The 17,702-nt window shown below is 38.1% G+C and overlaps 1 protein-coding gene across 4 annotated transcripts in view; it reads right to left on the bottom strand.

Annotated features, from left to right (window-relative positions):
- The window catches only part of tspan9a (tetraspanin 9a), a 169,030-nt gene that overhangs the window by 128,965 nt on the left and 22,363 nt on the right, over window positions 1-17,702 (bottom strand). Inside the window, exons 3-4 of one of the 4 annotated variants that reach the window (XM_057347715.1) lie at window positions 6,624-6,744; window positions 6,412-6,448 (exon numbers count right to left, since the gene is read on the bottom strand). The exons of 1 other annotated variant lie outside the window; for it this stretch is intronic. The gene's annotated coding sequence lies outside the window, so the exon portion shown is untranslated. Of the gene's footprint in view, window positions 1-5,473; window positions 5,626-6,411; window positions 6,449-6,623; window positions 6,745-17,702 lie in introns of those variants that run through there. 2 more of the 4 variants (XM_057347718.1, XM_057347717.1) reach the window with 2 other exon arrangements.

Below are 17,702 nucleotides of genomic sequence, written 5' to 3'. Positions count from 1 at the left end.
GCTAGGATTAAAAAAATTACTTTGACGTCAGCTAGTTAGAAGTCATTGCAAAAATGGCTCAAATAAAAGATGTTCTACATCTACAGATCTACATTCACATTCATGCCTTTGGCTGATGCTTTTATCCAAAGTCAAAGTATACATTTGAAAATGTTTCAACTGTTAATGTTCTAACTTTGCATGCATTTATGTATCTTTCTCACATTTATAATACTTAAGTCAGTTCATAAGAGTACTTTATGTAGTTTTATATTATTTATTTGAATGAATTAAGAGTCGTTTCATGTCTATTCTTGAATCACTTAACTAATCAAGGTTGATATAGGATATAGAAAGTAATTAGTAATAAGTAATTAATACTTTTTGGAGAGAGTAATTTGTACAGTAATCTAATTACACTATTGAATGTGTAATAAGTAACTAGTAATTAATTACTTTTTCAGAGTAACTTACTCAATACTGAACGTTACTGTGCATGTGTGCTTTTGTGGCCCAAACTTAACTTCCGGTACACATTCGCAAAGAATAGAGTACCTGTAGATTATTTCTGATAACAAGCAAATTAGTTATCTAGCGAGTTAAAAGTATGTCTAGCCAGTATTATTTTGGGTTACTAGTAGAAGAACCTTTACTTGGCTACTTAAATGTAACAAAGTGTAACAACCCATTCAACAAATTGTTTATTTAATAAAATTAACATACGATAAAATTCCACAAAATATTTATTTATACCGTTATTATACAATCAAATATTAATATAAATTAATGTGAATATAAATAAAATAAAACATAAGTAGTTATAGATCCACAAACACAGAACGGAAGCTAACTTCGGGCCATGCGCGTGTACGTTAAAACCGTCTATATATTGAACAATAAATTTCCATGTATGATTTCACTTGCGTTGCAAAATCAAAATTCTGCACTTCAAACACACATAAGCCAAGTAAACATCAACAGAGACTTCATAAGGGATTAAGGACCCCCTCAACGTGTGAAGGTTGATCAAACACCGAGATCAAGTAACAGTCCTACGGTGCGACATCAACATTTCAGACAGGGGTCATTGCCGAAACAGATCTCAGCAGAAAATCCCTCTCCACAGTCCTGCGCATCACACCAGAGCAACACACCATCACCACAGCATGTCAACAGCTTCCTCCCCATAAAATATTAATTTGCAATAGAATGTTTTCCATTAACCAGTGCGGTTGCTCTGTCATTCAGAGCTGCTCCTAATGGACTATGCAAATTTTTGCTCTTGTACCGTTTTACTACTATGGGGACTCAAATCTGCTGTGCAAAACCGAAGATGAGAATAAACCTGGTGAGCATTATGAGTGACGTCGGCGCAGCTGCAGGGATGTAATGACGACTTTGTCCATTGAGATAATGCTAGCAGAGGGTCGTGTACCGTTGCAGAGAGGACGCGCGCTGAGGACGCAGCGCAACATTAAACCGGGAATGAGGCTTTATGTATGAGAAGCAATTACCGGTTTGAGGGGGTGAGCTTGTGGATTTCTTTTCTTTATTGGAAGAAATAAAACCGAAGAATGAACGAAGGACTGAAAAATTAAATTGCTGAGGAAAAGGCTTTTTTTAATGGCTGAATAAAGCGAAAAATCATTTCTGGGCTCATTGATTTTTCGCAATCCTTCCGTGCGTTTCTTTTGATGCTATTTTGTCAAAATAAGAGCGATTTGAAAATGAAAAATCAAACAAAACCGCTTTAAGAGAAGAGCAGACATAACAAACCGACAGACAAAACAACCACCTCCATATCTCTTTTGGTAAACAACCCATCCTTCTCATTTTGTTTTTGAAAAACAGTCCAAATAAAATGTTGCTCTCATGAGCACCTGAGCAACAGATGGTGGGCTGATTGAAAATCCTCTGCTGCTCGCCGCAAACTCGATAGTTCAGGAAAACACGACATATAAGGGCTTCCTGCCTCCAGCGGGTTGGAGGTGATTATCTGTTATTAGCTTTTTATTGTCGTAGAGAAGATGGCACCCAACATCCGTAGGCAACACAGGGTTATCGGGAGATAACCTTTATTAAGAGTAACCCAGCGGTGAGGTGTGGGCATCAGAGGGCAGGTGGTCCTTGTATCCGACGTCTGCTTTATAATTACGACACAAAGCAGCCAGTCACCTCCGACATGGACTTATGTTGTCGTTTCTATATTTCAGATTTGGATAGGAAGCAGAGCCACAGTAAAAATATCAGCGCTTCACTTGGCCATCACCTTGATATGAAGCTTTCTCACATAGAAAAACTATTTTCAATGAATTGACATATTACATAACATTTGTGAGGCCATGTTATGTTCTGAAACTGTAAATATTGATTTCATGATCATTTTTAATATCGTGATAACAGCACTCTCCAGCAATTTACATTTTGCCCTAGGCAAAGCAAGCTGGTAGCAAACCGTTTGACCCTGGTAATAACACACAGTTTGCAATTTTTAATCGCATCAATAAGTTAGAGCTGTTAATGTCAATGCATTAATATATATACAGTTATTTAATATACAGTTAATTAAATTTGCTTAACATTATTCAATTTTTTATTTAATTTGATATTATCACTTAAATTTTGTTATGTGTAGTTTCTGAAAACTGATTGGAACAGAGAAACCGTGTATCAGAAAATAATAGAGAATGACCAGGGTTATTATAGTTGACTAAACCAAAACCATTCAATTTCTGTTAAAACGAAAATTAGAAATGTTCCCTTAGCAATAAACTGGAAAAAGTTACATAACTGATATTACATGAAAATAAATAAAAAACTAAACTAACATTAGAACTAAAATAAACCTGTATAGCAAAATGAAAAATAAAAGAGTAATAAAATGACAAAACTAGAACTAAAATAAATCTAACATGTACAGCAATATTAAAAACAAATAAATAATAAAATGACAAAATTAAAATAAAATAAATCTAACATGTATAGCAATATTAAAAACAAATAAATAATAAAATGACAAAAATAAAATAAATCTAACATGTATAGCAATATTAAAAACAAATAAATAATAAAATGACAAAACTAAAATAAAATATACCTGTACTGAAATTATAAACAAATAAATAAAATAATCAAATAACATAACCGTAAAGGAAAATTGTTAAAAATGAAACTACAATTAACATGAAAACTGAAAAATATAAAAATCTACAATAAAACAAAAAATATTGTAATAACTAGAACAGCCCAACTTTACAGGTAACTCAAAACCTTTAAATCAAACCTTTATGGGGCAATTTTGCATTCCGCATTACAAAATTTCCTTTTCATATTTTTTTATTATTTTATTGTTGGTCGACATCCAAATGTAAACACCTCAGTGACTAATATTAAAGCCTTAATCATTTACATTTAAAATGCAAATACAGTTTACTTGCTACCAGGTAAGTTACAAGGAGAGAACTGGCCCTGAAACTGCAACAGCCACACAATGGCACACACCAGCCAACATCATCCACAACCTGACCATCCGTCCCGTTTACGAGGAATTTCCTTCCTAATCCCTGTGCAATCGCTGGCACCTGACCGGCAACTTAGCCAAGATTCCCAGCTCTGGCCAAATGATAGCAAATGTAAATGGTAGAAGGGCTGCTGGAATTCCGAGTAGATTTTCAAGTGGTGTGCAGCTGTGATTCCCATCCACTCCACACCCAACAAGCCCGGGACACTTAGCCCTCTGATCCTGCTTAGACGCTTGCCGAAGCACTGCGCAGCAGGCAGCGAGCTTGGCATAACTACAGGATGACCTGTCAACGCCTTCCAAGAGTCCTGACCGTGCACATCATGCACAGGGCGGCATGACATCACCGCCTAAGCCTCTCCACGTTCATTGAGGCTTGGTTTTCCCAACGTGCTTTTTCGGGATATCACAGAACTGACGTTTGACCCTAATGTGAGGCTCCATACTTTACAAGATATAAAAATTCCAGTTGTGTCCCACTGCATCCCTTAAGTGCTACTTATACTAATGTACTCTTATGGTTTGGTGAAGAAGTTTAAATGAAAGGTGTTCAAGGAAAACAACAAAATCGTGTCACTTTTTGCATTCGACGATCATGAAGTGCGTGCCGAGAAGACATCATTTATACACCCGGTTGTGAAATGGCCCAAGGATAGATGAGAAGTGTTGTGTTCCCCATATACGACTTTACATACACATCATACTCATGGTTATTTAAAACGTTCCTGGAATGAGTGGGGGGGGTGTACACAGAACTATGAGTTAAATGAGCAGAGAAAAAAGATTAATAGGTTTATATTCCTCTGACATGGTGCTCCAGGGCTGTGAGACGGAGACTATAAATAGCCGCTCTTTGGCTCCTCGTTCCCTACGTTTCAAACATCCCAGTTTGGTAGCGTGACCGCTGTGTGCGCAAGGACTTGAGTGCCACAAAAAAGCACAACATGCGTGAATAAGGGCTAGATTAAAATGACTGTCACTTGAGTCAGCATTTAACATATACATTTATGCATTTGGCTGAGGCTTTATCCAAAGCGAAGTTCACGTTCCATATTTCATCAGTGCGTGCGTTTCCTTCCATCGGTTGCATTGTGTCTATAACACCACAAGACTGATTCCCCTGCGTCTTCTTCAATTTTTTATGTTGAGTGCTGAACTTAGCCCATTTACGGTCACTGTCCCAAGACACTACACAAAATATAATAATCAATCACTAAAAAAAGAAATATTTTAACTTAATATTTTAACAGAATCGATCATTGCTGTCATTTCAAGTACCAGGGTACTCCATTTACATTAGCATAGTTGGCAGACGCTTTTGGCAACATTTTTGCACTATGTGTGTTTCCTGGGAGTTGAACCCATGGCCTTGGCCAGTGGCATGCTTTACCAGTTTAGCAACATGAAATTGGGATCAGTTGTGTATTGTGCATTATTCCTGCAACTCCAACAGGAGAATAAGGCAATAACAAACAATAAAACATGGGTTTCATTCCCAGGGATTGAATGAACTTGGATAAAGGTGTAAGATTTGGAAGGATCTATTGACAGAAATGCAATATAATATACATAACTACTTCTTCAGAGGTGTATAAAGACCTCACATAATGAAGCGTTATGATTTTAAAACCTTAGAATGAGCCATTTCTATCTACATACACGGCGGGTCCCATTGCATGGAATTCGCCATGTTGTTTCTACAGTAGTCCTAAATGGACAAACTGCTCTACAGAGCGCGTTTCGTAAATACAGATCTCCTTCTGCAAAGAAGTGAAAACGTGACGACATCTTTGTCCTGTGAGAGCCACCGTAGCGCTTCGAAAGGACGGGGGGAAGGGTGGAGTGATGCTGCTAAATTTCATACACTCGACCTTTCACCATAATTTGATTTGGATAAAACTGTCCGACTAATCCATAAATGTAAAGGTATAACACTAATTTAAATAAATACTAAGCATCAGGACTTATAGTCACCATGACCGTGTAATGTACTCTCCCAGGACAGCAGGCATGTAACTGTCTCGAACAGAGTTTATTAGTTGCCCTGTGGAGCTGAAGGCCGGCGTCCCGTGGCATTCCACTTGACCCCTGCCATAACCTTGATTCTCCAGCATGCTTTTTAAGTCCTTTCACAGAGTGCTGCAGACAATAAAACAGCCAGTAACAACCCCTGAAACCTTAAGCTATGAGTGTCTGACAAAGCCATCCGGTCCCCAGGGATGTATTTGGCGCACAATGAGAACATTGGTCCATCAGGTTTGTTAGTGACTCTGAGAGGTTGCCACAAAGAGAAAAAAGGCATTAATACCCAAAGCCCAGATAGATGCATGGCAGTGTCTTAAAACATTCCTCCAGCGCTTTAATGGAAGAAAGCCTGATGAATCTGGAGGCAAAGCCAGTTAGGAGGACAGAGAGAATCAATTGAAAGAGAAGGAAGTGTTGCTTGCTGGGGGATAAGAAGAGTTCAACCTAAAAATACAATTCTGGACTTGTTTGCTAGAATATGTGAACTGTTTTTTCTCTATAAATTGGACATAAACCTACAATATCTTAGTCATATGGAAAAAAGTATTATGACAATTCAAGAACCTATTTTGACGTCCTAGTCATGACATTTGGTCACATGCAGGAACCAATGTTATATTTTTTGTGACAAATTTGGGATTAGTATACAATAACTGACCAATGGTTTGATATGATTTGATAGTGAATAACCATTTAAACCATCTTTTACACTTTATAAACATATATAATATTTATAACGCTTTCTTTAATGTTTGACTTAGAGCCTGGATATTTACTTATATTTTCATTTATTAATTTAGCAGACACTTTTATCCAAAGCAAGCGAAACAACAGAGAAAACGTTTAAAGGGATAGTTCACCCAAAAATGAAGTTATCATTTACTCACCCTCTTGTCATTTCAAACCTGTATGACACTCGTTCTTCTGCAGAACACAAAAGAAGATATTTTGAAGAATGGTCACCGAACAATGGTGGTACTAATTCACTTCTATTGTATAGACACAAAACCAATCCAAGTTAATGGGTAACGCCATTGTTGTGTGAGTCAATTATGACAGATTTTCATTTTTTTGGATGGACTATGACTTTAACACTTACTTCCTGTTTAGAGGACAACACAAAGCGCCAGGCTAAAAAATTCTTATTCTCCATGTTCCACTCTTCCTTTTGCACAATCACATACAGCAGGTTGTAAGTAGACTCGGCCTTGGTGAGATTCCTGTTGAGCAAATGGCAGCTAAAATTTCTCTCTCTAACACACACACACACACACCCACACACACACACACACACACACACACACACACACACACACACACACACACACACACACACACACACACACACACACACACAAAGGCAACGCCAGGACAGGCCAATGGGGACAGACCCCAACCTGGCTTTGATCAATAGAGTAACAATTTGGTCTGGCCTGAAGGCGTGTCCCAGACCGGGGCATCTGAACTTGAGGTTGAGTCCCCGAAGAGTGTAGTTTCCATTTTCAGTCTTGCAAAGAATGGAAAGGGGTAGAGATCCAGGGGAGGGAGGTATGTGGAAATGTGGGGCGGCTGATGAGCAAGAAATTGTTAATGTCGCGAATCACGGTGCCTATTTTAACACTATCAATTTAGAGAGGGGTGTGACTCAGCTCTAAGCAACACATCATAATATTTAGCAGCGTTGTGGTTCTTCTCAGTGAATGCCCTATTAAGACTTCACATTCTGTTAGTTTTGCATCTTCATTTTTTTTGTGACCAAACAACGTGTAGGTGCTCATGTTTTTGTTCACTGTTCAGACTGACTGCTTTTCTCGCTTTTAAACTGCAAGATTCACAATTCAAACAAGACTTTCGGCTCATCGGCTCTTGTCCGCAATACTCTGAGATCTCCAGCATTAAAGCGACAGCCCAGGACACCATTAAGAAAAAGTGATCGACTGAATTGGGCGAGCAAAGTGCACTGAGATGGCCGTCAATCTTTCAAAGCGAGTTGAAACTTTCCTTTTTTACATTTGCAGTATATTACAATTCCTTGAAAAGAAAATAGGCTTTTCAAAGCAGGCGCCGGAGAGTTCGTTATAAAGAGGCCAAGAGCCCACCTTGCACAAACAGGGACGGCGAATTAAATCACCATGTCTAAATATAAATATAAACAGTTGAAAATTCCAACCTCATTATTATACTGTGAAATCTAGATTGGAAATAATACTTCGTGAGGATGTAAGCGACATAACAGCCCCCCACCAGGGTGGGCGAGCGGCCAGGTTGCGACTGAAATAATTACATATGCACACACACAGTCAAAGTGCTTCACTATAACTCCCACTGGCACGGCCAAATATCCCCCGCTGTGCATAAAGTTTATCAAAGGAGAAGTGTACTGTCAGGTCCGACTGGCCACCCACCGAGCGCTGGCTGTCTACAGTATTAAGGGACTGTTGTCTGGGGAAAGATGGTCGGCCAGGACATCACACAGAGAAAGTGAATACCTGTCTAGACTGTTATGGATGGAGAGGCTACAGAACGAGGAGCAGGTGCACTAGAGAAGAGAGGATGAAGGTCATGAGATGTCAGCGCACCTATGAGCAACACTTCTACAAACCAAACCACACACGCTAACTACTACAGTATATTTCAAAAGCGACAGTTTTATCATTAAACGCATGCACTGCTACAAACTTCAGCTTCTGATGAAAAGTGTGGAGTCAACCACAATATGTTGTTCCTAAAGCAAAGATGCCAGCTCGACACCCTGTGGTAGATAACGGTTTAAATACACAAAAGGTTCTAAAAGCACAAAAACGTCTTGTAAGCTTAGTGAAACCTTGAACTGTATAATGTCACAATGTTCAGATCAGAAGATATAAAACTCTTAAGCATTTGATGTTCTTTGCTGAGTGATAAAGGCCAGAGATTACATTCTTACCTTTCTGTCACCAAGGCAACTCTTAAGTTCTTGGATGTCCAATATCAGTTACTGGACCTGCCCCTTGTTTCCAAAACTGAAATGTCACCAGAAGATCCTTTATGTTGGATTTCGTTAAATAAACTATACTCTGAGAAAAAGATCTAAATAAAAGTTGCATAACTGACAATGATATATATGACTCAAGAACGGATTCCTATTCTCGAAAATAACCAAACCCTCTCAAGAGAATTTTATACCGAGAGCTGCATGCCAGAAGTGGAAAGCTAGTTTGAAGCTATAGCTTGCCAAGCGACAGTACTTAAAGCCACTAATAAAACAATTAGATCATTATCGTTATAATTATTCAGATAATTAGCTTCAAAAAAAGCTACTAAACATATGCCATTGAAGGGGGCAATATGGTTTAAGATAATCATCTGAATAATTGCATATGAAAAGCGGGGTAACAACTTCACAGTCTTGTATTTGCGAAGATGCATTAGCTAACATGAACAAACAATAAACAATAGTGTTACAGCGTTTATTATTCCGGATTCATTTTCATTTCAGCATTTATTAATACATTTTTTTAAATCAAGTTGTAATGAACATTAGATCATGAACAACTGTATTAGCATTAACATTTAAAGATTAATACATGCTGAAAAACTATATTGCTATAAACTCTATTTTTATTTTGTATATTATGTCGTTTCTTTCCAAACAGTGAGCAAAAAGAAAAGAAGCTTACAATAAGGATCACAGCATTAAATGTAAAGACAGACATAAATTGTATTTTTGTAATTATGTCTCGTACATAATTTATTTTAATATCTGTTAATATCGTGTACATTTAGTTTTTGTGTAAGTTTTTCCTTTTGTATTTTTGAATGCCTGCTGAAAAGCGGTTTCTTTGTTTTTCTGAACAATGTTTATCTGAAATAAATTCTATTCTATAGTATTCTATTTTATTATATTCACAATAAATGCAACTAGTAACTAAAAGCTAAAGTTTTTACTTGCTTCGAAAAGTTCACCTTCAAAAAAACGACACGAACTGTCCACATTAAGCTAAAATGAATTGATAATCTTTATTAAATGATTGTTCTATTATTACTGATGTCTTTGAAGTCATGCACAAGAGGAGTTAAAAGGCTGAGCGCATATCATTGGCCATTCTGTAGAAAGCTAAAGAAGGTGCTAAATGCCCCTAAAGGAATTCCTGATTCTGTTCAAAACCGCATGGTCAGTTAGTTTGCAGAAACTGACCCGGCGAGGGTAAGAAAGAATTTTCACAAGGGTATTAAATCAAGCCTCGGCCAACATCTGTGACGGATTTCTGTGGCAACAAGATTCCAACTTTATGGGCGTCTTTCATCATTTCAAAGACTGGCATTACTTGCAACTTGATCTCAGTTATGCGGTTACCTTCATGCTGCGACGCAAACGATAAGGCACAAATCGCAGGCTCCATCTGAGCACGCTCGAAAAAATGCAATAGCAGAATTAGATCGCATGATGGGAAAGATTCATGCTACTGACCCAGGTCAACTGATCCACAGCAACATGGAGGTTTTTATTTCTCATGAAGACTAAAGCACAATAAATCAAGAGAATGCGAATTAAACCTTTCAACGGACAGATGTGAGCAGGTGAGCAGCATATAAACCGAATGCTGAAATAAAGAATATTATGATCATCATGAGCCATGCAAGAGATAATGTCCAGCTGTTCAGAATCACAAACCAGTTTAACCAGAGGGCTAAACTAAATCCTGATATGAGCTTTGCTGCCTACTGAAATTAATCATTTAAAGCGACAGTGCATAAAGTTTGCTTCTCTATCGCAATCTCTGTTTAAAAAATACATTTTTCACTACCGTTGCAATTTTTCCTACTGTGGTAGTTAATGGTGATTTGGTTACAAGCATTTGTCTAAATATATTTCTCTGTGTTCATCAGAACAAAGAAAGTTATACAGATTTGAGGGGTGAGTAAATGAAGACGGCTTTCATTTTTGGGTGAACTGTCCCTTTAATAACTGATTTTTGTTTACTTTAAAGAGTAACTATTACAATGTCCTTAAAATGACATTTCATGCGGCGTGTAATGTTTCTGTGTGTGAATATAAGCAGTCTGCCAAGTTTTAAAGCCGAAAGTGAACGAATAACAAAGTTTTTGGCTTGGCAAAAAAGGAGTCCACCCTGAATCACGCGAACGGGTCGTCTGTCGTTCTAATTTCAGTTCTGGGTCCGATTTGCGTCACTCCGTGTAATGCCCTCCTATGATCCATTTGCGACACTGCATGCGGTAGACCAATAACAGCAGACTAGATCATCTCACCAATCAGATCAGAGTGGGCTGACAGAAAGGAGGGGATTAGACGAATCGCAGAACGAACCATTTGAGGGTCAATCAAGAAGTAAGGTAACAATAACTGCCAATTCTTAGAAAATGAAAGTGTTTTTACACCGTGTATGTACGTAAACTTGTTGTTGGACGCTCCATAAATCAAAGCAGGACCTTAAAAGAAAATATCGCAAAAAATTGACTCTTTAACCAAGAAGCTACAGATTGCACCTTTAATTATTAAACAAACTTTTCCTTAAAAAATGTTGCTTTAACATCACATTAATGTTAACAACTTAACATAACAAGAAACTTTACAAGAAAATTCTCATGGGGCAACAAACAATTCTAAAGTTTAATAGTCACTGTACAGTTACAGTTGATCAAACAATGCTACAACTGACCAATCAGAATCGAGAATTTCAGAGTACAGTGTAAAAAGTTGTCATTATCGGATTCAATAAAAGCAGCTAGCAGTTGTTATACAATCAATAAGTTCATTTAAATCTGGAAGCCTCCGAGAATCCGAAAACCAAACAGAATGCAGAAGCTGTTTACCAACAGCATCTTAATGGACTAATAAATATATCATAACGTCTCTTTGAATTACAGAAGATGACAAGAGAGTTTGATAAACGGACCTGTGCTTGTCATAACTCTTCAACAAACACACTCGCAAAGATAAAGCTGCAAAGACACAAAAGAAAATACACGACAGCAAACCTTTACATTCACAAATGATGTGCAAGATGTGGAAAATACGACTCTTCCCCCAAGTCACCTTGACGCGCGACCATAAAGACCCAACACATTTAATGAGACCATAAAAGGAATGGTGATCTGCCCAGCGTTGATAATAATAGACTTAAAGTGGCATCATCAACATAGCTATGACCTGCAGCTCGCCAATCAATCCTTCAAGCCCGTCCGTGGTTAGACATGAGGCTTGACCTACTGCTTGAGGTAATGCCGCCTGCAGACGCTGGGTGGCCTCGATTCCAGACCAATTTAGGAGCAGCCGGATTTAATTAACCAATGCGACCCATAAAAGCGTCAGGGTCCATACTGAATTGCCGAGATGAAGTATAGACGCTAGGACGCGGTCTGCGAAGACCAGAGATGACCGCACTGCAGCACGCTTGAATAAATACTGTAACTAATGATAAAGGAAACCGGGCTTGATATACAGTGAAAAGTGCTGCAGAAACGAGGGTGGCTATTATTGTTGCTCGGGTTAGGATGTACAGTATATGGATGCTCAGCAACACGATACATCCTGCCTCAACGTATAAAGATACAAGATTAACATCGGCACAGCAGTAGTTTGTCCTCTCTCTCAATCTTTGGATGGTCAGGGGCAACACGGGCCTCTAGCCCGGCCCGCTGTGGCTATATTTACTCTGTTAAAGCATCCCAGAGCATCACGTTGGGATTCTGTTACTCTTCGTCAGTGCTGGTCACAAGAGCAAGAACCTCTCGCCCGGATTTATGTATTAACCACATGTTCAATGCAGATATCCGCAACACATACCAAATACAGATACCGAGACCAATGGAAATTAGAAGAAGACCACAAGGAAGGAGCAAAAGGGGCTCTAGTGGGGCATGACCTTTTATAATGTCAACTTAAAATGAAACTAAAATTTTCATTATTTTCTTTTACTGTGCAGACAAAAAACACACACTCATGCGCGCACACACAGATTATGTATACATTATAAACTGTAGTAAAATTAAAAGATTGTGTTTTTGAACCTTACAACAGTACATATTAAAGTATACTACAGTATTTTCTAAAGTTGACTAGTATAAACTAACAATATAGGAATTACTGTAATACACAGTAAACACTAATACATATACTACAGTATTTTTCATGTGGTTTGGAACAATAACATAAGTTAATAATTAAAGTTTCATTGAACTAAAATTAACTACTAACTAATTACTCACTAATTACTGGTTACCAACATTCTTCAAAATAACTTCTTTTGTGTGCTGTGGGGAAAAAGTAAGTCATACAGGTTTAAAGTTGTTTAAAGTTGGTGAGTACATGATGACCGAATTTTTATTTTTGAGTGAACTATCCCTTTAAAAGTTGTATGTAATTTTACTGGTTACGGTTATCGACTACCAAAAGTCTGATATCATGACAACCAAGGCTCCAAGCGTGATGAATAAGAACCCTGCAAACGTGGAAACAGCTTGTAAAACAGATGGTAGAAGGGAAAACATAAACAGGTATGATGGCCTAGCTTTTAATTATCGACTGAAATCATTTGGCATAACATAACTGGCAAAATAAAAACTATATACAATAATCAAAGTAAAACTGTCTGCTGACCTCTAGTGGCCGCAGATCAGAGTGACCTGAGAGTGTCAAGCAAAGCTGATAATTTGTCTTCAGTGTAATCGACCAATCACATCGATTTTGAGTCTGGGTACGCCATCCAGCCTATGATATGATATGAATAAATGGCCGTGGGGGGTTCTTTGCCTGCGCACAAATATCAAATGTGCTGCCCGAAGTTTCCAATTACCTCTGCTGCAACAGCAGAGCTAAGGACAGATTTCAATTTGAGTGGTATTGATTTTTGTGCATGCTGTAGAGCCTCGGCTTGATGATATCTTCACTATAAACATCCCACATACCCAGTGAGAAATGATCTTAAATTAAAGCCCAGCTTTCCTATAATCTTTACAATAACTTGATAGACTAATACGTTAGAATAAAGCTTAAAGTAGTAGTTCACCCAAATATGAAAATTCTGTCATCATTTACTCACCCTCTAGTCATTTCAAACCTTCTTCCGCAGAACACAAAAGAAGATATTTTGAAGAAAGTTGGTCAGCATCGGACCCCATTCGCTTGTATGGACACAAAACAAATGCAAGTGAATGGGGTCCAGTTAACAGCATTTTTCAAAATGTCTTCTTTTGTGTTCTGCGAAAGAAAGAAAGTCATACGGGTGACAAAAGGGTGAGTAAATGATGATAGAATTTTTATTTTGGGGTTAACTATGCCTTTAACTGATAACAAAAAACTTTAATTATAACTGTCTATAAGTAAATCATAAATGAGGTGCCTGCCTCCCATGCAAAAATCCCAGAAAGGGACTTTTGATATGATAAGATTAATACTTAAAGAAATATTTCACCCAAAAATACATTATTTATTCACCCTTGTTTAAAACCTATATGACTTTCTTTCGTCTGTGGAACACAAAAGAAGATATTTTAAGAAATGTGTTTGGTGTACAAACAATGGAAGTCAATTAGATCCAAAGTTGTTTAGTTACCAACATTCTTTAAAATATATGCTTTTGTGTTCTGCAGAGAGAAGTCATTCATACAGGATTGGAATGAAATCAGAATGAGTCAATGATAAAAGAACTTTCATTTTTGGGTGAACCTTGGTCAATCTCGTGAAAGTATTGGCGAATCCATTATTTGTCTAGGCCTAGAGTTAAGTATTGGACAAATAGCAATAGACAATAGATCATATAGCCATATTAAGATTATTATTCTTGAAACCTGATAATATTGAATTGATGATTTTGTTATCTTTCATTATAATAAAAAGCACTGGTAAATAACTGAATATAAATGCAGCAGGTAGGCCTAACATTAAAAAGGCAGTCACTATATACTACGCATATTGCATTGAAACACCATAGTAAACTTCCTTTTAAAAACAAGTATATGTGTCAATAGAATGGACCTTACAAAACTGAAAATATTGCAAGATTATAGAGAAATAACGCTAGCTACCACTAGATGGCGCTCACCACAAGGAAACAACGAACACAAACGTCTGCTTCTGGAAATCACGTATCATAAGCACAAGCGCTTAGTATAAAGAGCAAAGAAAAATCAGGAGTTTTTTTTAGACAAGATGCTGTAGAAGAGGATGCATTTTATCTGTGAGTGTAGCAGATGAGGGGCTTTTAGCAAGATCTGTAATTCTGATGTGCTTTATTATGAATCATTCCTATCAGCGTATCTCTGGTGAATGATGCAGGAAGATCGTCATTCATTCAACACAGTTGAGCTCAGCACCCCCACAGCCGAATCTGACTGAGGTCAAAGACTAAATCCAGTCTGAGTCAACACTGACACTGCGTTTGGCCCAGATTATGACAAGATGATATGTCTATGCAGAAGGTCAATGAGAGGCCAGGAAAAACAGCTTTTGAGTCATAGGAACCACCAGGGAATGGGACAGTTGTGCATCCACACGCCCTGGCTAATTCGAGCCTGGTCATCTGACACATGCTCTGGAGTTTCCTGTCAAAACACTGACTCCTAGAAATCTCTACGACTAACACTGTGCCTCAAAGAGATGTGAATACAACAACGACGAAGGCAATTTCCTACATGCGAAACTACGTTTTTGCCCTGAACAGCTATACCCACAATAAGCAGCATCACAACATTCTGTCCTTATGTATATAATAAACACCTTTTCCATTGAGAATCAAACCAGACAACATGCAGCAGGTTTCCATTACCTCTGTATGATAAACATACTCGAGGGCGTCAGATCTTGCGATCAAACCTCTCTGACTCACCCTGACAGAAGCGCATCATCTTGTACTCTCAGCCAAATATAGAACTGAGATTAGGAGAAATGGGCCCCGCGGCTCCAGGCGCGAAAAACAAGCGCAGTGGCCCAGAAGAGCGCCGCTGCTGCAGTTTTGTAACTCTGCAAAATATGAGAGACAACCTTGAATAAAAGTTTTGGGGGTAAACAACAAACAGCCCTTGAAAGTTTAGACTTGAGAATTATTACCGAGGTTGCAAGATTGTATGACTTACAAAAAGTAGAGAATTTCTGGGGGGATTTTTATTACCCTAAGAGATTCATCTTCACGGATCAGTAGTGCGTTTTTGTGCTGGAAAACGTATTCTGGCAATTTCCAAAGATAAATGTTGTTTCGGAGGATGTAAGGTTTATTATTAGTCGTGGTTTCACTTTGGAAATGCCAAAGTCTTTCTCTGTTCTTTACTGAGCATGTGCTGCTGCCCCTTTTAGTATGTCCCATATCTCTTTTTTATATTACTGGACATGAGTAAAAAGGTTTTCATTTATAAAGTAAATAGCACAGTACCGAGAGGATACCTACTTAATGGTAGGCAGTTAGCAGATGTTAAAAAATACCTCCGTCACCCCCCAAATAATACAAATCTGTCACCATTTATTCAGCCTCATGTCATTCCAAACTGACACTTTCTTCTGTGGAACACAAAAGAAGATATTTTGAGAAATGTCCAGACAATGGAAGTCAACGGGGTCCGATGTTGTTTGTTACCAATGTTCTTCAAAATATCTTGAAGGGAATTATTCCTTCAATATACAAAAAAGCAAACTATGAATGTGGGTTATGACTTTATAATGCAAACACTATTGAAAATGTTTACTGTGCAGACTTGACTTAAGGTCAGGCAACGACATTCTTTGTTTCGTTAAACATCAAATTAAATCTAAATTAAAAACAAAACCAACAAAGGCAGTGTTGAGTTACAGTACAGTCTCATGGACCCCGTTGTTCATTCATTTCCAATTCAAGAGACTACAGAGGTGGGCAAAAGGCACCCAAGTGCAGACACGAGAACAACAGCAGTACTGAAAGAGAAATTCTGCTTAACCCAGTTTAACAAACTTTCTACAGAACAGAAAGTGACACACAACCTCCGTGTTCGGTCTCGTGTTCGGCCATATTGCCTAAAAGCCTTTTTTTAACCCGCATTGCTAAAGAGACATGACATCAACCTGCAAATTGCAAGGAAAACATGGAGCAGAGCGGAGAGATTTGCTGAAAGGAGACCATTATCAAGCGAGAGCTCAGAGAGGTAAAAGGTTCAGAGCCAATTTCAGAGCAAAATCTCTGAGGGCTGCGCATTCAGACCCGCAGCAAAAACAAACACAGAAGGTCAGAGCAAAGGGAAACACTGTGAACAGAGCGGTGGTGCTGGTGGCTTCACGGTAAATGAGCTGGGCCGCTAACAGAAAGGTTGCAGGTATGATCTCAGGTAGAAATGACCCAAGAATAGAGTTACTGACATCACAATAAACACTGTGTCCTTGGCCAATACTACATAACTAACAAAACTAACTTGTGTTTGGCTTTAGGGGGCACAAAATACTCTGGATGAAAAGCATCTGCTACTTGAAAATAATCTGTAAGTAAAACACGCTATCAAGATTGAGTTGCCAAAGGTGACACAGATTGCCATCTATTTTCCTGGCAAAAGCGATACAGCCATCAGTAATATATCTGTTTAATTTGTACGCCTCTTAATCTCTTCATCGCCTTTTCTGATGGCGGCTACTTACCTCATAATCCATCTCTAAAAATGGCAACTTTATCCAAAAATGTCTGTCCGACCGCAAACCTTTGGAAAGCGTCTAAAGTCAACACATACGAGATCCTGAAGTACTCCACAATGACTGACCTAATTTGCCAATTGTTCCCAAATCTGATACGCATCGAATATATCTAATAACACAATCTAGGTCATTGTCTCTATTCATCGGTCATAAATGAAAGCTGAGCTTTTGGGGGCTGAGAGATGAGGTCACAATTAAATCGTAGAAAACATCATGTGAGGCATACAGATTATGTAGGAAAATATGTGTCAAAATCTAATTTTGAGTTTGATTTAATATGAAGACAGCATGGTCGCTTAAAGGGCTTAAAGGAACAGTTCACCCAAAAAATATGAATTCTGTCATCATTTACTCCAAATCTGTATAAATGTCTTTTTTCTTACACGTACAAAAAAGTATGAACATATTAGCCCGGTTCTGTCAACCTTGCACTGGTTACCTATAAAGCATCGCGTTAACTTTAAAATCTTGCTTATTACCTATAAAGCCTTACATGGTTTAGCTCCTCAGTACTTGAATGAACTCCTTTTG

Source organism: Triplophysa rosa, linkage group LG12 (assembly GCF_024868665.1).
Source record: "Triplophysa rosa linkage group LG12, Trosa_1v2, whole genome shotgun sequence".
NCBI lineage: Eukaryota > Metazoa > Chordata > Actinopteri > Cypriniformes > Nemacheilidae > Triplophysa > Triplophysa rosa.
Note: the sequence above shows the minus strand (reverse complement) of the source record. Positions and strands in the feature narration are given on the sequence as shown.